At 39.1% G+C, this 23,884-nt stretch overlaps 1 protein-coding gene across 1 annotated transcript in view; it reads left to right on the top strand.

The window, feature by feature from the left end:
* Positions 1-23,884, top strand: part of SGK1 (serum/glucocorticoid regulated kinase 1) — a 108,456-nt gene that overhangs the window by 5,857 nt on the left and 78,715 nt on the right. The window lies entirely within an intron of this gene.

The following is a 23,884-nucleotide window of genomic DNA, read 5'->3' as shown; positions in this document are numbered from 1 at the left end:
GAGGCACCATTCTCACGGACTCCATGTTTTGGCACCCTAGCAGCTCTCGAGAAAGCCCGATACTGTTTAGGCTCTCACTCTGCTACAGTGCTTGAGAAATATTTTGAGTAGAAAGTGTAGCAGAGTTCCTTGAAGGTTTCGTTTTTTGAAGAATTAGTGCTAATGTGCTGGTGCCATATCTAACACCAGAATAAGAAATATTCCAAGCTCCCCCATATTTGATGATCTGCAAATGCTTCTTGAGACAAAGCAAAACTAAAATGGGGGTGGGCAGCCATTGAAACGCATGTCCCACCCCCCCACCCCCCCACCCCTTGCAGAAGAGGTCCGATTATAAAAACATAAAGGAAAGAACTGTAGGAGAATTGGATTTGTAGAAAAATTTAATCAGTAATTTAGGTCAAGCTAAAGATAGTTCACTAGAAGAAATACTGTGGAGGCAGATTTTAAAGTGTCATTTTTTTTTTAAACACACACCAGTTTTAAGTTTCAGCCGTAAGTATAAAAAGTTAATATTCTTAACATTGGCAGATAAGGAGAAGACTCCTGACTTACCAGGACACCGTCACCTGCCCTCTGACTGACTAGCACCTCAGATCCTAGCTTGTCAGCTTGTCTGAGTGTGGACTCATTGACTTCTCACCAACACCACAATAAGGACCTTTATTCTTTCCATGGGGTTTAAGAAAGTTCAGCTCACAGGGCAGTTTTCCCAAAGAGCTTTAACCGAAGGAATATGTACAATCTCCCTGGAGATCTATGTCCTTCCCGTCGGGCAGAACACCTTGGCCCTTCTTCTCAGGGCCTCTTCCTGGCCCAGCAAAGAGAAGGCAGTCACAGTGATGTACCCTGGTCTGTGGTCTAAGGGTCAGCTCACCAGCAAGTGGCCAGATTTCCCTGGCAGACTGCAGAGTCAGGCTGCAAATTTTATACCATTCTGTGCGGGAGGCAGAGGAGAGTGAGGTGGGAGGAAGATGATAAGGAAAAGCAGACCAGGCAAATTAGGTGCTGCTCTGGCTTCCTCGTGCAGCTATTCCAACACTTGGAGACAGGATTACTGTTAGAGTTTTGTTTGCTCTCACACCTATTGCTTTGCAGCCTTCTAAAACAATTTCCTAAGTATTTACAACAAAGGAAAATGAAAATCAAGGCTGTAACTAGGACGGTAGGAGAATGTCCCCCTTGGTAAAGCAAGATGCCAAAATATTACTCTAATTGCTTTATGGAGCCTGCTGTGATATTTTTCTGGGAAGAGTCCACTTAGCTATTTTTATAGCATTGGGGTCACCTTGATCTATTTTCCCTTCCTAGGTCAGGGCATTCACCCAAAATGCCGTTTGCTTGGGGAAATGATGGACCGTGTGGTTCTTCCTCTCCTCTTCTCCTCTCTCCCCATCCCCTCTCATCTTCCCCCCTCCTCCTCCCCTTCCTCTCCTCCTCCTTCTCTTTTTCCTCCTCCTCCCCCTCCCCCTTCCACCTCCTCCTCTTCTTCCTCCTCTTCCTCTCCTCCTTCTCCTTCTTCTTTCTCCCCACCCTCTCTCTCATCTGTAAAAGTTAAGTTCCCATCAAAGTAAAGGAGACAAAAGCCTAAACTGAAATATTCCTGGATTCACATGCCATAGAAAACCCAGAACTCTCATTCCTCTAATCCAAGGGCAACAGGAATATCTTTCCATTTCTGAGTCTGCTATAGAGAGTTCAGCCAGGATGAAAGACCACCACAGATCAAGATTTTAGTTTCTAGAAATAGCAAAGTGAAATGGGTCCCTAAATAGTTCAAAGATTTTAAGGTTCAAGTCCATGTGGGACCAACATTAAAATATACTGAGGGAAAAAAATTAAGTTAATAGTTTGAGAATTAAAAATAAATAAGAATCTTTATTTTGAGTGCTTACTAGTCACAACTATAATCTCTTCCATAGAATGATCTTTCCGAAAAGTGATCGAATTTATTTTGAATCCTGAATCTTTTTGGACCAGCATTAATTTGGGTTATATCACAGAAAAAAATTTTTGAGACAGAAAACTATGAATATGTAGCTTTTAGGGTGGTTAAAAAGATTGGGGTAAAGCTAAGAGGTACAACAGTGGAGATTTGGTCTAGCAATAAATACATTAAAAATGAACTCTCTAGTTTCATAGAGTTTCTCTGAAACCTGGAATATAAACTCCCTGAGGGCAGAGATCATGTCTATCTTGTTCACATCTCTGAGTTTCTGGTACACAGTAGACACTCAACAAGATATACTTAATGAATCAATAAAGAGAACTTAATCAAATGGTTTGGGGAGGAGGTGTCCGGGTAATTGTAATATAATTACCTAGTTAAATAGAGAAGGTATTGATAAAGAGAGGAAGTAAGAGTTAAAGACAATCTTGGCTTGATTTCCACTGTTTCTAAGTAGTGCTGTTTGCACGCCAGCAAATAAAAGTGTGAAAGAATTAGAAGCTTATGCCTTAATGAATGAATATACTTTAAAACCGGTAATGCAATGACATATTTGCTTAGTTAGGTTTGGCAGAAGCTGGATTTGAGCAATAACCTCTAAACTGGGTTCTATTCTGATGATTAGTTTGCCATTTTTATAATACTAGGTGTAAATAATTTTAAAAATTAATTAATAAGTTGGGCGGCTTGAGCTAGGAATACTCATGTCTTTTATGTCAATTGTACCATGATGAACAAGAACAGGTGAGTGAGATATTAACAATTTCCTGAAGAATATATTGAATGCATTGATAAAGCTTAAGGAGTTAAGAGATGTCAAAGGCATCTATGGCAATTCGTTCATGGAGGGAAATCACAGAATCTCTAATCCATCTTTAAGTGAGAAATAAGAAATATCTAAAAACTGTCTTTGATTTTCACAGGGAAATAAGAGTTGTACCCGTCTGTTCAGGCTTCCATAACAAAATGACACACTGGGTAGCTTAAGCCACAGAAATTGATTGTCTCAGAGTTCTGGAGGCTGAAAGTCTAAGATCGAGGTATCAGTAGGGTTGGTTCCTTCTGAGTCGGGGAGAGAAGGATTTCCTTCCAGGCCTCTCTTCTTGGCTTGTAGATGATCATCTTCTCCCTGCATCTTTTTCTTTTTTTCTTAAGATCTATTTATTTTAGAGTGAGAAAGAGCAGGAGCGAGTGGGGGGAGGGGCAGGGAGAGAGGGACAAACTCCCCATTTAGCATGGAGCCCAACACAGGGCTCCACTCCATCCCAAGACCCCAAGATCACAACCTGAGCCCAAACCAGGAGTTGGATGCTTAATGGACTGTGCCACCCAGACACCCCTTCTCCCTGCATCCTTACATCCTCCTCCCTCTATATGTATCAGTCCAAATTTCCCCTTTTTATAAGGATAACTATAAGGACATTTATAAGGACATCAGTCACACCTCATTAGTGCCCACCCCCTTTTAACTTGATTACATCTGTAAAGATCCTATCTCCAAATATTCTGAGTTTCTGGGTTTAAGACTTTAATATACAAATGGGGGGGGCCTAATTCAACCTATAGTTTTTTCTTTACCATCGAGGCCTCATTTATATCTGCAATGGAACATCCCCAATAGAATGGGCTCTAAAGTAGAAATTTTTACTTTATTGAAAATATGAGTAAATTCTGGGAAACAAATATTGCAGAAAATCTTTAACACTGAAGAATATCAGGTGAGGCAGAGGTTTGGCGGCAAAATTATCTTAATTGTTTTAAAGACGGTAATGTGGTAGAAGTGGGAAGTGAGTGATAACTGGAAAATATTGCTGCTAAGTTTTTATGTAATAAAGCTGGAAGAACTGGATGGCTGATGGAATGTCTAATATAACATTTAAGAGCTTACAACTAAATAATACCCATGTGTAAATGAATTTCTCCAAAGAATATCAATATAACTGTTTTCTCCTTCAACCACTTGAGCTCAAAGATTAAGTGTTACATAAGAACTAGGACCCAGCAGTTACTGTATACAGGGCCTTAGTTATCAGCTTTGGCAAAGCAGTCATATCTAATTTATTTGTCCATCAGTCAACTTTTCCATGAAAGGGCCCACACCTTCTCACATTGCCAGTAATAAGATGGTGGTGAAGCCATTGCTAATAACTAGTCTTCTAGCATGAAACGAGTGCTTTAAATCAGGCATTTGAGAGTAACTCTTCAGACTTAATCTCGATCAGATAGAAATCCAGGATGTGTAATGTTTTTTTCATCCCATATCTTGACAATTAGCTCTTACATTATACATTTTATTCTTTTCCAAAAAATCAGGGCAATGAACATTTCTAGCTATGTCTACCTTCCTAAAGTCATTATCTTCCAATAGCAGTTCAGATTTAGTGTTGAAACTCACACTTGTGGGGGAGGGTGAAGGTTTTTTATTATTAAGAACCAGTATAATTTACACTTGTGTGTATCAGGCATTATGATAGAAATGCAAATATAAGAAAGTATATTTTCCTTCACTGTTCACATCCCACCCTAACCCCAGGAACTTTGATCACATCTCCCTGTCATGTACTTTTTTTTTTTAATGGCACTTGTCAATGTATAATCACATATTGATATAGCTATTTGATAAATATCCTTATCATTATTAATATCCTCCTAGACTCTGGTCTCTTTGAGGGAGGGGCTTGTGCTCTCTCTTGCTTGCAATGATGTCCTCAGAGCTTGGCTCCTGGAATGTAATCAATGAGACTTTATTAAAACAAAAAGATAAGAAGTTATAAAATGCTGATCTAAGAGGGAGAGAAGAGAAGAGTTAACACTAAAAACACCAAGTCCTTTCCATTTTATTGCTTTTTTTTAAATTTTATTTTGTTTTAAACAGAGGCAGATGCTAAGACTTCAAGTCTGAGACCCAAATGGCATTGCTTTTAAAGCCATTGTCTCTTCTGTCATTTACTGTTCCCTGTGAGGAGAGCCACATAATAAATTGCTCTTATAATTTAGCTGTAGGTTAAAGATTTTTCTTTTCTGAAAGAAACCACATTTAGCATGATATAATCCCACAGGTTTGCCTCAGTTGCCAGGAAACTCAAAGCTAAATTTAAAGGTAAATTTCAGTGAACAAATTAGACCAATCTGTAGAAATAACTTCTGAGTTGCTAAATTTGGTTTTAATCTTGTATTTTTATTTTAACTCTCTTGTTTTGTGTATCTCGTTGTAAACTGCCTCAGATGTTTTCAAAAGTAAGGTTGCATATTATACTAATGCATTGCTATAGTGATAAAACAGCAAACACAGAAGAAATCTAGTTCTAAATTATGAAGTGCTTCTCTATTAGCTTTTCTTCTTGAAAATACGTGCCTCAGACCAGATGAAAGTGATCTCTGGATCAGAGCTAACTTTTAAACCGTAGTTTTATTATCTCAGATGTAAAATGTGAGCCTCTTGGACTCAAAGTAAAACTATAGGAATGTTTTCTGCTTGTCCCCTTAAAATATATTATAATACTCCAGATCGTGTCAAACTGTACTAAATTTGTTATCTATTGTTGTGTTATAAGATACCCAAACTTAATGATCGAAACAACCAATTTGTTTTTCTCAGGATTCTATACTTTAGGAGTTCAGGTTGACTTATTAGGATAGTCCTGCTCCATGTCATTGGCTGGGTCATTCCTTGGCTGTGTTCAACAGGGGGCTGGACTGCGGCAGAAAGTCACAGAAAGCTTCACTCTCATACCCTAGAGCTTTATTGCTCCCCTCTTTGGGCATCTTTCTTTCTCCATGTAGCTTGGGCTCCTTCCATCATGGTCATAAGGTAGTTGGACGTAGATGTCTGCTGGCTTCTGAGACGAGTGCTTTATGAGAGTGGCAGAAGTTGCCCATCTTGTAAGGCTCTGATTTGGAGTTTATAGTGCTGTTCTCACTGCATTTGGCTCATCAAAAGAGTCACAGGGCTGGTTTACATTTAAGGGAAGGAATAAATTCCACCTCTCAATGAGAAGAGTGCAAAGTGAAATTATTGGATGTTTCTATTTGTTCCACTAAAACTACATAATTTTCCAAACTGTACCCAGCTGTACTGAGTTAATCTATAACCTCTTATAATCAAGACATTTCCAGTTGCACTCAAAAAGTAGAAACACTCAAACCCTCATAGGAGAAAGATATTAAGGACTCCTAATACGGGATCAGACAAACCCAGGTGGACTCTTACCTACATTACTTACAAGCTTTGTAACATTGGGCATGCTATTTAATGTTCTACCTCTATTGGCTTATCTATAAAATGGGTTTAATGACAACACAGAACTCATAGAACTGTTGAGAGGATTAAATTACGGAATGCATGTAAAACATTTAACCCTTATGTCTGGGACATATTTAGAGCCCCAAAATGTAAGATATTATCAAGATGACCTTAAAATTCTGGCTTGTCTTTTTAGCCTACCATTCTACACTTTTTGTTATGGTATAAGTTGTGATTTTCCTCATGAGTCCATTTAGAGACATGCTGCTATTAAATCTCTTTGCTTTTGGATTTTATTGTTTAAAGGTCATTTCTCAAAGATTTCTTCCTGGTCAGCAGGTTTACGCTTTTACTGAGTTATTTAGTGGTTTCCAGAGGCTTAGGAACTAGTGAACATAATTAATTTCTCCTCTATAGATACTCGTCCCTACAGCAACCCCAGAGGGCTGGCTTCATCACCGAAATAGTACTTCATTTGTACAGGATCCCATTAAATCAAATGATGCCAAATTACTCTGCTTTTTTGGCTCCATGTGCACAAGGTACAGACAGAGAAACAGATACCCAAACCCTTATGACCAACACATGATCACTTATTGATGAGATTCTATCTGAATGTAATGCCAAGTCTTGTTTTCTAATCTACCCTGTTCTACCAAGTGAAGACTTGGAATTCATTTGCATATTCAAAAGCATGACCATGGAACTCATGAGCACTCTGAAATACTCCTTAAAATCCTTTAATTGCTCCACTTTCATGAAACTATTTCTTATTAAAGTCTCAAAAGCTTGTATTGCAAGACAGTCCATCCCTCTGTTTTCTTTAACCCTAAGATCAAGCTCTTTCATTTGTATTTCCTTTGTCCTGCAGACACGTAGCCCTCCTTATCTTTTAACTTTTCCTTTCTCCACAGGCTTTCCCGGGGACCACTCCCACCATGAAGCCTCTGTGGTGGCTTCTGTGCCTCAACACTGTCCAGGTTCTCTTCTTACCTCTAGGCTATTTCCTTGTTTCCTTCCAGCCTTCTCCTGCTCTACCTTACTTCTAATGTGGGAGTGGCTCAGTCTCCCGCCATGGTTCACTGGCCTCTCTCCCCCTTACTTTGTCTTTCTTTACCCTCTAATTCCGATTCTCCATCTTTCTCACTTTCCCATGTATTCTCTCCTTTAGCTCCCCCTCCCCAGCAATACACCAGTTCATTCATTCCCAGTCTTTAAATACAATCTGTATCTTTCTTAAATTTATCACTTCACTAAATGTCAGATCTCTATTCCCAAATGTCTACTTGATGTTCCTGTTGAAATGTCTCGTGGACACCTTAAACTAATCCTAACCAAAACTGAACTCTTGATTTTCCTTCCCTTGTAATTTGATTCTTTTCTCTATTTTCCCCATCTCAAGTAAATGAAACTACTGTCCACTAATCTGCTAGAGCCAGAAACTTACCAATTATTATTCTTCCTTTATTTCTTCCAACATTAATGTAATTCATCAACACATCCTACTGAGTTGACTTCTAAAATAGATTTTTGTTTTTGCTTTTGTTTTTTTTTTAATTCCCCTCGTTTTATCTTCACAGACTTGGTGCAAGCCACGCCCATTTTTTTGGACTCTTTAATAAAACTTCTTTACTCTTTTCTCCACATCTACTCTTCCCTGCCTTTCTCCTCCTTAACTTTCCCATGAAGAAATCACAGCACTTTTAGACAGATTAACAGCTTTCCCATAGTAGTAAGTTTTCCTGAGGAAACAAGGCAGTAAAAGAAGAAAGAACCTCCCTAGAGTCATATAGAGAAGTGGCAAACTTGACCTTAGAAGCCAAGATCCCTCTTTGTGGCAATACAGTCTTTTACTCTCTGATATCTACTGTTTTGTTTTGTTTTGTTTTTCTCCTCTTCTTGATTTATATTCTTCTTTTTTTTTAATTGAAGCATTTTATTTTGTGAAGAATTAAGATATTTGGGGCTCTTTTGAAAAAGCAGATGCTAAAATGCTTTCGTTTAAATTATATTATTCACCCCCACCTATCTCAGGGCAAAAAAGTCACAGAGATTGGAAAAATTACCAGAGGCCCCAAACCCTGTCAGAAGGAAATGTCCTAATTCTTTCTTTGAAACTAGAACAAATAGACATATTCAAACATTGAGTATTTCCAGATTGGGAATCTTTTTTCCAGATTGGGAGACTTTTTTTTTTTTTTTTAAGTGGTTTACTAAACCAGAGCATAATAATAATGTTAGGGACCATACTTTTTACAAATTTTACTTTATGTCAACTGACCACTTTGGACAGTTTTGAAAGTCCTTCCTATTCTGGATACATCCAGCATATTTTACCTTATCCCCTATGCTCCTTGGCATAGCTCCCTGACACTAGTAGCTCAGGAAAGAACTGGGTGGGCCTCCATCTCATCCTTTTTACTCTTCTTCCACCGGAGAGTTCCTCCTTTGCTCACTCCTCATCTTTAGCACACACTTTGCTAAATTCTACTTATTTTTCTGTAGCTAGCTGTAGTTCCATGTGATCCATGGAGTTTACCCCGCTGCTATAAATTGCCCACAGTTCTTTCTTCAAATGCCTCTTCAACTCTCTGTAAATACTGATTTAGCATACTAATTACCTTTTATTGATTGGTTCTAATATGCTCTCACAAGTAGCATTTTCATAGCACTTAATTTGGAACAAATTCAATGATATTTTTTCTCCCTTGTGTCTCCCAGCTCAGGAGTACAGGTATCCTTAGCCTTGATTCAGCAACAAGGATACCAAGCATCGGAAAGATTAAGTAAATTTCCTTGGTCACACAGATAAGAAGGCCCATTGTCTGTTGACAACATTTGAGATTCTCCTTCATTATATCACGTCACTTTTCTGGCAACCGTTGTGGGTTTTCCGTGGACATTCTAGGCTCACTGTCTGTTAGCCTAGGAACTTCAGAAACTTGGAAGGAACTTTTTGCTGTCATGCTAGCATCCTCAGATTCTTTGGTCTAGGAGTAGAAGGGAATCCACTTTTGTGCATTCTACCTTCTAAAAAAACTTTTGGCTCCTACTTCCATATACTTACTGACAGTCTGCACTGCCATTTGCCTAGTTCAGGTCACCTTCATTCTTCCCTGGAGAACTGCCACCACTGCATAACTGCCCTTTTGCTGCCAATCTTGCCCCCACAGAACCCTCCAAACTTCAGTCTAGAAGAGCTTTCTAAAGCACAAGTTGGAGCATGCTATGCCTGTGCTTACTACATTTCAGTGGCTCCTGATAGCTCTCAAAAGAAGGTCTTAATTCCATTTGCATAAGGTGCACTGAGTAGTCAAATTCATAGAGATGGACAGTAGAATGGTGGCTTCCTGGAGCTGGGGCCAGGGGAGAAGGGAATGAGGAGTTAACGGGTTTAATGAATAAGAATTTCTGTTTGGAAAGATGCAAAGGCTCTGGATAAGGATGGTGGTGATTTGTCCAACAATGTGAATATACTGAATTGCTCATTAATGATTACAATGGTAAATGTGATTTATTATGTATATTATAGCGTACATTGTGTATATACAACATCATGTGTGTTTTCTCACAATAAAAAAATAAAACACACTTTATTAGATGGGGAATGACTAAGGAAAATAAAGATGAGGTGAGGGATTAGGAGGACTGAGAGGTAGGAGGTGATGATAAGCTTTACTGTTACAGGGTTCCTTGCTTGTTTGTGCTCAGGACTTGAGTTACCATGTACAACCACAAGTCTGGAAGAATATTCAGAAAGACATAAACCTTCCTTCTGATTACCAGTAGATACAAAAGTAAAGCTTTTGAAATGTGTGCTGCTAAATTCCCAAGAACTGGATGCCTTTTATTCTCCCCGTGAGGTCAATAAGGGAACTCCTTAAGAGGAATACTGGCATCTCAAACTGTTAGAACTACTATTTATCTTTCCTCATCCACATTTTGGTTGGACATAAGAGCTTCTCAGCCTTGCATCATCAAAGAATTATGAGACCATTTCAGGAGGTAAAGATGACTAGATTTTGAAAATCAGATAATTACATCTGATTTATGCTTCCAGCGTCTTGATAAATCACCTTAATATCCAGGCTTCCTTGGGTTGGTTTTATATTATTGACTTTTCTTAACTCACACACAACACACACACACACACACACAAAGAAACCCCCAAGAAACAGTCCATGTGGATTCCAAGTCTAATTGTAACCTTGTAGTAAGCGATCTGACTTTTGATGTGTTTTTTTTTTAACATTAAAATGCAAGTTTTTATTAAAGTAAATGTTACCAAATCTTGAGGTTTAAAGGTTTTATATCAAAGTTTGATCTCCACATTATAAAAACGACTGGCCTAAAGTCAAACTTCTATCCAATCAAGAATCTTTTAATTTTGTGATGTCAACCATATAGCCTAGCTCATTTTTTTTTCTTTAATGGTAGTTCGGCCAGTATACCTTCTAATATCTTTGTTTACCTCTAATCTAAAGCTTCTGCCATTTAGGGATGCTATGACCAGCAAGGCCTTATGAAATTAAGTCTAATAATTCTTTATAAGATTATCTTAGTTAATTGCAACTATTTAAAATTTTAAAAATTTATGAATCTTTCCCAGTGAAATAGAAAGACTTTTACAACTTACTAGAAACTGGCAAATTATAAACCATTTTACATTGTCTAGATCTGAAGTATAAATTGTCAGAGCTTAATTCTTATAAAATTAAAAATATTCTCTCCTTCTGAAACATTCAGACTGAAAACATGAAGGTCAGCTGAAAACACAGCCTAGAAAAACACAAGTTATCTAATTTGGAAGACAACATATGAGTCACAGAATACTTTGGCCATGGTACTGTCATTTAATTTCCTTCTTTAGGTCTTTTTGCATTCTGTCAAACAGGAAGCCTTTGGAATTTTGATCATTGTGAAGATGTATTGGTAATATTTCTAAAGGTGTTAGAAAATAGAAGTATTTAAGTGACTTGCTAAATCAGAATCCTTGACTGAATGAATCTTTGACCAGCTTCATGTATAAGGCCAGTTTTGTCCTGTGTGAAAAACTTTTTAAAACCATTCCTTTCATAACTTCAATGAATTTTGGATCCTTTTCATCTTTTTCCCCCACTTTTCTGTAACTACTAATTAAATGTTTGTAAAATGATCTCTTCTCTTAAAACATGCAATCTCTACCTGCCCTTCCTTTTGTAACAAAATCCATTTTTGCAGAGTGATGAACCCTAAGGTTTAATTAGAGGAAAGTTATTTAACTTATCTGAGTCTCATTTGCCCCATCTGTAAAATGACAAAAGGTCTTTTCACCTCTCAGAAGGTACTATTTCTGCAAAACAGTTTGCTCTCTTGGTGCGATGTGTAACTAATGCCTATAGCTACCTCTCTCCTACAGTAGAGGACCCGATGCATTCTCATCGAGACTCCTTCAGAAGATTTCTAACAGGGCTCGCCACTGTCTGTCTCGCCTCACTCCCAAACATCCCATGTGTGGCCGAGCTGCAGATAAACATTTAATACGAAAGTGACAGGTGTGGATCTGGCTTGCTCACAGGATTAATTACAAACCTATAAGCTTGTGCCCAAGGTCTTTGGTAACAGAAGGGCCTGTCGGACCTTTCCTCTTCCTTCCCATCTTCTTCTTCCCTGTGTGTTTTCCGCAGTTATTTGTTTGTTCATTCAGATGTACTTACTGAGGAGTATCTGCCGAGCACCATGCTATATGCTAGAAGTAATGACGAGTCAAAACAAAGAAGCTCCAGGCAAGACTCTGCTTATGTAAAGACCGGGATGGGAAGAAGTGGGGAGTTTGTGAGACATAGCATATCGATTGTGAGGCTGGAACAGAGACCTGAATGTAAGGGATAACTTTGGAGAGTTATTAAAAAAAAAAAAAAAAAGAAGAAGCAATAATACACACACACACACACACACACACACACACACACACACCCCTCGATAGGACCTCATGGAACTCTATGGAAAATTCCTTCTTTCCCTAAACCAAATAGTGCTTATACTACGGTCATTTCTGCCTCTATGCCTTCTAGACCCATAGAGTCCGACATCGTAGCCACCAGTTACGTGTGGCAATGGAGCACCTAAAATGTGACTATTCTGAACTGAGATGTGCTATAAGTGTAAAGTACATACCAGACTTTAAAGATCTAGTACAAAAAGAAAAGAAAAGAATATGATATACCTCATTGATAATTTTATATTGATGATATTTTGAAAGAATAGTATTCTGGACATATTGGGTTAAATAAATTATATGTGTAAGTAATTCTATCTTTCTTTTTACTTGATTTGATGAGGTTAGTGGAGTATTTAAAATTACATATGTGGTTCACATTTTATTTCTGTCGAGCAACACTCTTTTAGACTGTACACTTCCTGCATAGTGAATGTTTATTCAATTATACATCTGTTTATCCCTCTAAGTAAGGAGCACACTCCCTTGCCCATAGTGAAGACTCAGTAAATATTGTTTAAATTCTTCGCCATTTTCTAAAGGGTTTTTTAAAAAGTGGTTCGCAATTTTAGTACACTATCCACTTTCTATCTGAAATGTATAGCCGAAACTCCACGGGGAAAATAATGGGTGAGGGAGGGGAGCACGGGTTCCCGTGGACCCTAAGAAGGCTAACGTACTGGACATATGGTGTGACCGTGCCCAACACAGTGGGCTAGGACTGCTGACTCAGAAGGTTTCTCTATTTCCAAAACAAGAACTTTTATTGCAGTGTATGGAAGGAGCAGTCGGACAGAGGATCCTTGTGGTTTCTCACTGTATCTGTGGAAAAAATCTGAGGTTAAGGTTTAAATTAAACTGACATTATAAAGAGCCTTTGTAGTTACTATGTGTGTTTTTACATCTGTTGCTATAACTAAACTGACACTGATTATTCTGAGTGGTGGTTTATGAGTGATGGAATAAAATGTGGTTTCCTGCTTATGAACATTTTCTAGTGTTAACTTGGTCTTCCTTAATGATGAGACAGAGACCAAGGAAAATTACTAAAAGTCTAGAAAACATAACACAGAGAAAAAAGTTGTTCGGATAACAAGTAATTCTGGTATAAGAAAAGGCATTTAGTATTTCTCAACACCACGTCTGTAATTTTATGGATTATTTTTGTTTTAGAGCAATTTGCCTGCCTTTTGGTTTAGAGCAATTCTTCTTATGGGTCATGGAGGCTCCCCCAAGGCAACTCTGCATACACATTCGCCCTTTTGTTAAGGGGCCTTTGAGGATGAGCTAATGTAATTCTTCTTCATAAAATGGTTGGAAACACCTCTGCCAATTAGAAAAACTGATTTCATGGAAATTATGTTTTACACCTGGAAAAGATGTTTAGTTTTAGATTTCTTTTCTGTCACACTGCCATAAGAGCCTTCGGCTTCAACCAAACTCATCTCACCTTGTCCCTTGAAATGCCTGCCGTGTATCGTGTATCCATGTTCATCTCAGCCTTCCCCCTGCTGCTGACCCAGGATTCTCTGTGAATATCTTACAATGAAATGTCCCTCAAAAAGTTGTCAGGTCGCTAATGAAGATTAAGTATGGGAAGAATTCTCATACTATCCCCTCTCATAGGTGCCTAAATGTAGTTTAATGGTTTGTGGCCAATATGACAGTCACTTTATTGGTTTTTTTCTTCAGAAGGAGCAGAGGATGTGGTAATACCTAGAACTAATAAACTCCTCTCTAATATATCATGTATTGTACTTGTTTATATGAATGTTGTTTCTGTTTATTCCTAGGCTCAAAATACCTTTGTTAGAAGTAACTTTTTAAATTACATCAAGTGCGGCTATGGATGCTAGGATTAAAAATGTGCTTGTATATTTGTTGCTGAGCTCCAGCACATTCTGTGGAGAGGCAGTTAGGAGGTCAAAGAATAGAATTCTAAAAGGAGTCAGACCAGGATTCTGCATATTACTTGCTGTTTGGCTTTACGCAAAGCTAGCAACTTTTTTTGAGGCTCAATATTTTTCATCTATAAAACGGTAATGATGTTGACCTTGTGAAGTGTTATGTGTAAGGACCGATAATTGTACATGCTTGTGACACAATAGGCCTTCAACAAGAGAAAGCTGCTTCTATGGTATTTGGACAAGTCTGTTGGAGTCAGTGGTAGAAATTTGACTTTATTTTTGATGAAAAGAGTCCTTATTTTATTGAGTGCTCATTTGTGAAACATTTGTGAATCTAGAATAGAGGAGAAACATGAAACTCAGATTCTGTAACGTTGGATATTACATCATTCATAAATGATCACATTTTACATAGTCATTGATAATATGTGGCACCAAAAATCCAATGAAAGCAAAACAAAACAACCTCTCCACTAATCATTTGGATTTTAGTGTATTTGATAACCAATATGACCGCCTTGTGACCCATCAGTGTAGCCTTTAATTATAATGTACATTTGTATAAATATAGTGTTTTTACAAACATTGTCTTTATTAATGCTCGCAATAACTATTCTGTCCTGAAAGTAGGCACCTGATTAGTGGGGACGCTGATGATGACTGGGGAAAAGACCATCATATTAGCCAGTGGAGGAGAGATTGCACACAAAAGAAAGCACAAGACGTCTTGGCTCTAATTCTCAATCTGAATGAAAGGAGGGAAGTAAGAAACTAAGATGAATTAGGTGCATGTTAACTGTCACACATTTTATTTGGTCCTTGCAATAGCTCAGTCAATTAGAGGCTATTCCCATTTGGTAAAGGAGAAAGTTGAGGCCCATGGAGTTAGTAACATGACTAGGGTCACAAGGAGTATTCCAGCCAGAATCCAAATCCCAGCCTGCCAAATGCCAGCCATCATTTCACTATGACCAGGGTGTACCTGTTTTAACTTGGGCAAGCTGTTCAACATAATCGGCATTCATTTTCCCCAGCTGTCAGGATGGTCTAAATGATCCCTTGAGCTCCGTTAACCTCCGACCTTCTGGTCTAGGTCAGATGTTGTCTCTTGCCCGCCAGTGTTCAGCTTGTGTGGTCTGAAGACACTGCAAGAAAACTCTTGTCCTGATTCATCTTAGACCATGTTACCCATTAGAGTCAATCCTGGATCAGGTGAAGTCAGTGGCATCCTCCTTGTAAGAACATTACTGATAAAACGGGTGATCTGCTTTGGAAGGCAAATGCTTTAACAGCTCCTTTTTCTCAGCCGATCCAAACTCACTGCTTCTGATATTTGTTTCCCAGCATATTTTGTCTATCACTTTTTAAAACTACAGGACTTTAGTAAAGTTAATTGTCTCCCATTTTGAATGTACATTTGTTTTGGGCCTCCGCAAGCACCTGACAAATAATAGCCTTCAAAAATGTTCAAACGTATGAAGGTATGGATTTGCATTGATAGCAGAACACAATGTCCCAGATGAACCTCACGCTGGAAATCTCCATCCATCTCCACAGCTAGGGCGCCCAGTAAGGGTCTCTTTATACTAAGTGAAATGCCTATGTGCTTTTGGGTTTGGATTGTAGGAAGAAGAAGGCACTATACAAAGACAGGAGAGTAGATGGGGGTACAGGCCCTTGAGATGGCAGAGGGTAAAGTTTAGAGTGATTGCATAGCATTTGCCTCCCTGCCTACATCAAGGGATAGGTTTGCAGAGTGGTGGAGAGGGGGATGTCACTGAAGGGCAGTATTCCCCAGTGGCTTTGCAACTCGGCAATAATCGCGCTGCTTGGACCCCTCATGATGGCTAAATGGGACAGAGAGCTGGGCAGATGGGTGTTTTCCTCACCCTAACCATTGGCACCTTCATCGCTCCCCCAGCCAGCATCGACAGGTAGTAGCTAATGCATCACCAGCAAAGGATGCCAGACAGTCACTAGCAAAGGTGGCCGTGCAGAGCCAGGAAAACACAAGCAGGCTGGAGGCCCAGATGAGGTTAAAGACTGCACACACACAACTGGATTTATTTCTGGGGACACTCTGAGGGGAAACTGCAACTGAGTTGTCATTTGGCCACCACCTTTAACCTGACCTTGACTGCACCAAAAGGCTTCTTGAGGGTTGGGACACATTCAAATGAGCGAACCAGGTTAGTAAATAGTCACTTTAGAAAATGCAAACAATCTGGCCCCATGGGAAGGACATAAAATGTGTTTTCTTTATGAGGATATCAGGACTGCAAAATCCCTCCTTGATTGAAAGGAAGAGGGGAAGGACACTGAGGGGAAAAGCAAGAACTGTGCAAGGCCTGGAGCAGTGGTTCTCTAAGTGGGGTCCCTGGAATAACATCATCAGCTTCACCTAGGTACTTGATAGAAAAGCAAATCCTGGTCCCCATCCTAGAACTACTGAATCAGAAACTTGGAAGAGAGGGTCCAGAAATCTGTATTTTAACAACCCCTGCATGGGATTCTGATGCAAGCTTAAGTTTGAGAATCACTGCCTAGTGGAAGGCCACCTATGAGGCGGGAAGGAGTCCTGGCAATGGTACTAACCCTAGGACAGGGGCAAGAGGATCCCCTCTAGGCCCCATTTATGAAATGCCTTTGCCATTGGTCTTCTGCCCTTGCTGGAGGAAAAGTCTGTGGAGCCCAGTCCCATACTCTCCAGGGTACTGCCCTCCTGTAGATCATATACCTTTAGTATATGCTCCTTGCTCCCACCTGAGGTTTCTCATACAAATGGCCCCAAGCCCTCTTCCAGTGATGACCCTTCTTAGGGTGTTGGAGGGCACAGTTCGGGGTCATGGTTGGGGTTGAGGCTTGAGCTCCTGATGGTGGAGTGGAGTCTAATGGCTTGGCTGGGGACTAGGGCAGCCCTAGGTGCTGTCACAGATATCTACCCTTGTGTCCCAGACAAATCGCCTACTCACAGTTTTATCTAAGGGCAACCCAAGTGACCCCAGTTCCAATGGCTGATCTGTGAAAAGAAACAAGACCATCACTATTTTTTCCCCTCAGAAATCTTCTAGTCTTTGGGAGGAAATTAAGAAACTCTATGAAAATTGCCTTTGGTGTACTTTTGAAAGAAGAGTTAATATTTTTCTGCTCACCAGTTTGTATTCTGTAACCTAAATTGATCATTTAATTACCAAAAAAGGATAGACCTTTTTTTGCCAGGCTATTATAGGTAGAATTCTGAACTAATTTCCAAAAACCTAGGTTAACTAGAAAATTAATATCAATTGAACTTGCATTTCAGATTAACTTTAAATTCCAAATGAATTAACTTTTCTTCTAATCAAGAACTAAAAATATTTTTTTCACCGCATACCAGCTTTGGAAATTCTTAAATATGTTTGTTAAAAATTTCTCCATTTCTGGGGTGCTTGGGTGGCTCAGTGGGTTAAAGCTTCTGCCTTCGGCTCAGGTCATGATCGCAGGGTCCTGGGATCGAGCCCCGCATCAGGTTATCTGCTCAGCAGGGAGCCTGCTCGTCCCCCCCACTCTCTGCCTGCTTCTCTGCCTGATTGTGATCTCTGTCAAATAAATAAATAAAATCTTTAAAAAAAAATTTCCCCATTTCCAGGAAAATGAGAAAGAACAAATAATTAAGAGCACCATGGAGATTTTAGGACCTGGAAAAATCTATTCCACTAAGATTCATTTGTTCTCTTCAGATTGATATGAAATAATACCTTTCCCTTTTTAGAAATACATTTTTAAAATATTTCAAAGTCTACACCCTACTGAATTAATATAATTGTATATAATTTAATGAAATTTTAAAAAGCAGAAACAAGATTATGTTAACTGGTACCAGAACACATACAATATCCTTCAAGACAACTAGACGTAGGGACTTAAAACAGGCATAATTTCCATCTAAGAACTAATGATTAGAGTTAAAATGCACCTTGTTTTAAATGAGGAAATCCATTACATTCATCCCAAGTTGCAAGGGATGATTATTATATTGTTATTATATTTTATATTGGTCCCATACTTCAGCTAAAGTTGCTGAAGTGTAGAAAAAAATATAGCAAACAATCCCATGAAGTGTACACTGGGAAAAGTGAAAGTCAAGGGAGAAGCCCTCCATGAGCATGTGTGTGCATCATGGCATCCAGAATTGGGGATGTAGGACACACTTAGGGTATCTTTTTCAACGACTGATTTTTAAGTCACCTCCTAGCTTTGAAGTTATTTCCATGAGATTCACTCAATAGCTTTGAGAGATGGAGATGGTAGCATTAGGCATCTCTACATGATAATGCCATTTGTGCATTTCAAAGTTTGCCTTTTTAGGAACTCAGTTCTTGAGTCTATGCCTATATAGCATGGAATTTGTTTTGCTGGCTAAAAGCACACAGAAAAATTGGCGGAAATTGGACAATGCTAAAGCCATTTGGCTGAGAGATGATGCTTCGCTGGGTAAGAAAACCACTGGCTCAAAGTTTATAAACTCGCTAGCCTTATCCAAATCCTGATCTGGTTGGATGACTTCAGAAAAGCATCAGCTTTATCTCCTCCAAAATGAAAACCATGTGAGCAGCTTCACTCAGTGAATGAATATGCATCTGGGGGCTTCTGGCTTAGTTACAATGATCCACAAAGTGGAAATATTGTTTATATGAGCCACAGTGAAGTTCTGGGAAGAACTGTTTTAAGGGCAAATAATATTTTAAAGAGCTATAAAAGAGCTATAAGGAAAGGACTCATTTAATGCCGACTACTAAAAAGTGCATTATTTTGGCACTTCATTTAAAAGGCTGAAAGATTGGTCAGATTTTCTCTTTGCTATATCTGCTGAAGGGCAGCTGCCTTATTTGAAAGAAGGCACCATTGAACTTTTGGCATACAGGAGGCCCAAAGGCACCCTGCTGTCCCCTTCATACATTGGCTTCTCTTTCCCAGGATAGCTGTTCAAATACTGGAAAACCGTTGTCACAGCCTTTCTGACTTTTCATTTCCATCTTTCTTATTTGATCTCTACATCAGTCAAGGTTCTCCAGAAAAACAGAACCAGTAGGAGACATGTATAGAATTATTTCAATGCTTTGGCTCAGGTGATTGTGGGAATGGCAAGTCTGAAATACATAGGGCAGCCCAAGAGACTGATACTGCAATCTTAGAGCAGAATTTCTTCTCTGTAGAGGAAACCTCAGTTTTGTTCTTAAAGCCTTTCAACTGATTGGATGAGGTCAATCCAGATTATCAAACGTAAACTCATCCAGTTAAAGTCAACTGATTGTAGATCTTGATTGCATCTATGAAATTCCTTCACAGCAACACATAGACCAGTGTTTAATTTAATAACCAGGTAAGGGGCACCTGCGTGGCTCAGTGGGTTAAAGCCTCTGCCTTCGGCTCAGGTCATGGTCCCAGGGTCCTGGGATCGATCCCCGCATCAGACTCTCTGCTCAGCAAGCAGCCTGCTTCCCCTGCTCTCTCTGCCTACCTCTCTGCTTACTTGTGATCTCTCTTTGTCAAATAAATAAATAAAATCTTTAAAAAAAATAATAACCAGGTAAAATAGTATAGCCAAATAGATACCTAGAACTAACCATCATAATCTCTTTCCCCATTCTATCTACTCTTATTTGGGTGTTCCCTAGTTTGTCAATACCCCTGCTGAATTCAAAAGAACAAGTCTAGAACCAGTACTCCAGGTTTGATTTAACAGGACAAAGGGCAGTGTATCACCTCTCTTGCTCTGGCCTCCCTGTTTCTAATGATAGAGCCTCATTTAAGTAGTCCAGAAAAAAAAAAATTAGACTATTCTAGAAGGCTTACAATAAACTAAAATCCCTGAGACTTTTCCTACTTGAACTGCTTGCAAGCCAGTGTCTCCTATTCCACAATTAGAAGGAAAATAATTAGTGAGTTGACCTGTCATAGCTCAAATGTAAAAAAGCTCAAGAACATAGTTAAACTTTATTAGCATGTGTACAAGTTAAATGTGGGATTATAGCATGTCAGAAATGGACAAGATCATAAAGATCTTGACTTCCCTTTGCCCATACTTGCCAAGTGCCTATAACTTTCTCTGAAGTAACCCTAGTGACTAAAAACTTCTTGTCTCTTCTGATAGCCAATTTCATTTTGGAAAAGCACACTGAATAATTACAAAATTAATTATCCTTATAACAGACATTCCTCCTTTTATTATGCTCTGTTGTGTTGTGCTTCTCAGATACCCCCCCTTTTTTTTATAAATTGGAGGTTTGTGGGGCTCCAACTCTGTGTTGAGCAAGTCTTTCGGCATCATTTTTCCAACAGCGTTTGCTCACATTTTTGTCTCTGTGTCACAATTCTCGCAATACTTCAAACTTCTTCATTATTGTTATACTTATTATGGTGAACTGTGATCAGTGATTATGACTGAAAGCTCAGATAATGGTTAGCATGTTTTAGCAATAAAGCATACCTTTTAAAAAGGCATATACATTTTTTTAGACATAATGCTGCTTCATACTAGGGCTATAGTGCAGTGTAAACACAACTTTTACATGCATTGGTCAACCCAAAAAATTCATTTTGCTCACTTTATTGCAACATGCCCTTTATTCCCATCGTGTAGAGCTGAACCCACAAAAATCTCTGAGGTGTACCTGTACATGTATATTCATTTTACATACTTAGAGCTCACATGCCTTCCTGTTACTACCAGGGACTCATTTTCTAATCCTTTCCACTTGTTCGACAGGTAGGATCATTACCTTTCAACAGATGAGAAGACACTCAGAATTTAAGTTAGTTGCCTGAAGTCATTCATCTAATAAGTGGTAGAAACAACACTTGAAATCACATCTTCTTAACAGTACTAAGATACTGAGATAAACACCGAAGTGGACAAAAGCTAAAACTATGAATAAGTAAGTAGATGAAAACATTGGATCAGGGCCTTCAAAACGTGGTATGATCTAGATTCAAGGAAACTGGAACAGGAAATGGGGCTGAGAAATATCCAAAGATTGGCTCTGCTAGACCCCCACAGAGTGACAGGTGCACACTTAACTACTAATACAACAAATTCTTTGCTGATGTTGATCCATGCAAGACACTGCTTGGGATGGTAAGTGACACGAAGATGCCAAAAGTCAAATCTTTATCTATAAAGCATTTACAGTCTAGTAAGGGACACAGTTTAAGAAGCTGAATCATGATTGTAAGACATCTCTCCATTCCTTTACCCATCTATTCATTCAACAAACACTTAAGAATTTCTATGTGCCCTCAAGACAGTCATGAATAAGATATAGGTAATGAAATGGTAATAGGAAGTATACTTTACAGGATACAGATATCTTTCTACAGGGAAAGGCCACTTGGAAGATTGAAATTGGAAGCTTTTCATCCAAAAGAGGAATGTGATGAAGTCAGGTCAAAAGTTCCTAGTAAAATGGTCCAAGAACTCCTCCCCGCAAACAGTCTCATGCTGGTTTTTGTGTATTTTCAAGGGAAAATGACTAAGCAGGCAAGAGCTATGAGGAGACCAGGGATTTTTTTTTTTTTTTTACTTTTTTTTTAAATTTTTATTTTTTATAAACATATAATATATTTTTATCCCCAGGGGTACAGGTCTGTGAATCGCCAGGTTTACACACTTCACAGCACTCACCATAGCACATACCCGCCCCAATGTCCATAACCCACCCCCCCAACCCCCCTCCCCCCATCAACCCTCAGTTTGTTTTGTGAGATTAAGAGTCACTTATGGTTTGAGGAGACCAGGGATTTTTTAAGAAGAGTAACAAGTGAGAATATTAAAGCCTGATATAATCAGAGAGGCAAAACTCTAACGGATGGAAAGGCAAGAAGCACCAGGAGAGGAAATTATAAGTGAATCATTGGCCATCACCCAAGTCAAAGAAATGTCAAAAGCAAATAAATGCTATGGAAAGCATTGGTCCAAGGACATGTCAGGACTTTTACTGCAGCCCTTGAGGTCTCGTAGCCTCCCTGAGAAAAAGGAATAGTAGCAGTGGTGGCAAAGGAATTCGTTTTATGACTGAACGCCCAAGGGAATTCTCAGGGTATAGATGAAGACTTCTTATTTTATGTATGTGTTGTGAGTTATTTCTTCCTAATCCTTCTAGCATGACATTATGGCCAAAAAAAAAAAAAAAAAGGAAAGAAAAGAAATTCTTCTGCAATTCCCTTGACTCCAGGAGGGGAATATACCTCATGATAATCATCCATGAAAATAAATACTGGCTAGAGCCATTAAAGAGTGCCTGAATCATGGTGCTATATAACATGATAGATTCAAAACATGAGAAGTTTGAAGTTAGAATGGGGTTTCCCAAAAAAAAAAAAAAAATGGGGTTTCAAGGAGAAAGATCCTTCATGGAGTTATAATGAGCATTTGTTAAGATGTTTTCAGAGCCAAGATTTCAAATTTGGGTAAGACTTGGCCTCAAAACTGAGATGAACAAAGGAATAAAAGGCATCTCTGTTGACAAGAACACATGAACAGCCAGAAGCTCAAAAGAGGTAGGATTTGTTAGGAAAAAAACAAGTAATCTGTTTTGGCTGGCATCTGGCACAAAGGTAGGTGAGTTGTGGGGAACAGGATTATAAATTGTGCGAGAGCCAGAGCATGTGGAGAGTCCAGGGAAAATGCTACACAAAGGGGCTTGGCCGGTATTCAGTTGACTGCCAAGAGCCATTGAGGGCATTAAGCAGGGAACTAACATAATCAAAACCTGGTTTGGAAAATTCTTCCCTATTTTTTTAATAGTTCAGATTCGTTTTTCCCTTACACTCAGAACATTTGCCCTGTGGTTGTTAATGTTGTTTTTATTTTTTTTTTAAAGATTTTATTTATTTATTTGACAGACAGAGATCACAAATAGGCAGAGATGCAGGCAGAGAGAGAGGGAAGCAGGCTTCCTGCTGAGCAGAGAACCCGATGCAGGGCTCGATCCCAGGACCCTGAGATCATGACCCGAACCGAAGGCAGAGGCTTAACTCACTGAGCTACCCAGGTGCCCATGTTGTTGTTTTTTTAAATGAAATGTAGCTGCTTATTTTATTTCACCCTGGATATGGACAAATTATTTTTTTTTAAATACCTGCTGGCACTTGGTAGAGTGCTCAGGGACAGCTGGATTGAGGAAAGAAATGAAATCTTGGTCATCATCAATTTAGGATGTCAACAGAGACCACAGGATCCAAAACTGTAAGAACAACTTGAATTCAAGCAATTTGACAGCTTTTACAGCCGTGTGCCATCTATCTCACAGTCTAAGCCACCATTTCCACAAAAAGCAGCTCTAATACCATCTCCTCTTTCCCCAAACCAGGGCTGACCTTCAGTTAGAATGCACAGTAAGCCATCCTGATTTTGAAAGACTAAAATATTTCTAGAAGTGTCCATAAATACCACTGTCCAGTGCCCTGTGAGTGTCCCCTCCCTCTGACCAACCCTGCTGTTCTCCCTAGCCCAGGACTCTTCAAGCACTCCCCACCATCCAGCCAGCAAAGAGGTGAAGCTTGGGACAATAGGGGCCCTACGGGAGCTGCCTGGGACCTACAACCGCATTCATGCTCTGTGTCCCTGCTCTTCAGCTTGTAAAATATTTTGAATTATTATATCTACCTACTACCCATCTATAGCCACTTTCTCTTCTGTATAATTTAATGCCTTGCATCTAACTCCACTATGGTCTGTATTAAAAAATGCACACTTGCTGGAATCCGGGTGCAAATGTATCTCTGCCTGTCACCAGGTAGAGTGTTATCTCAGGCTATTCTCTCCACAA

This window comes from Lontra canadensis, unplaced genomic scaffold (assembly GCF_010015895.1).
Source record: "Lontra canadensis isolate GAN:19392208 unplaced genomic scaffold, GSC_riverotter_1.0 scaffold156, whole genome shotgun sequence".
NCBI classification, from domain to species: Eukaryota; Metazoa; Chordata; class Mammalia; order Carnivora; family Mustelidae; genus Lontra; species Lontra canadensis.
This window is presented reverse-complemented; position numbering and strand designations above follow the sequence as displayed.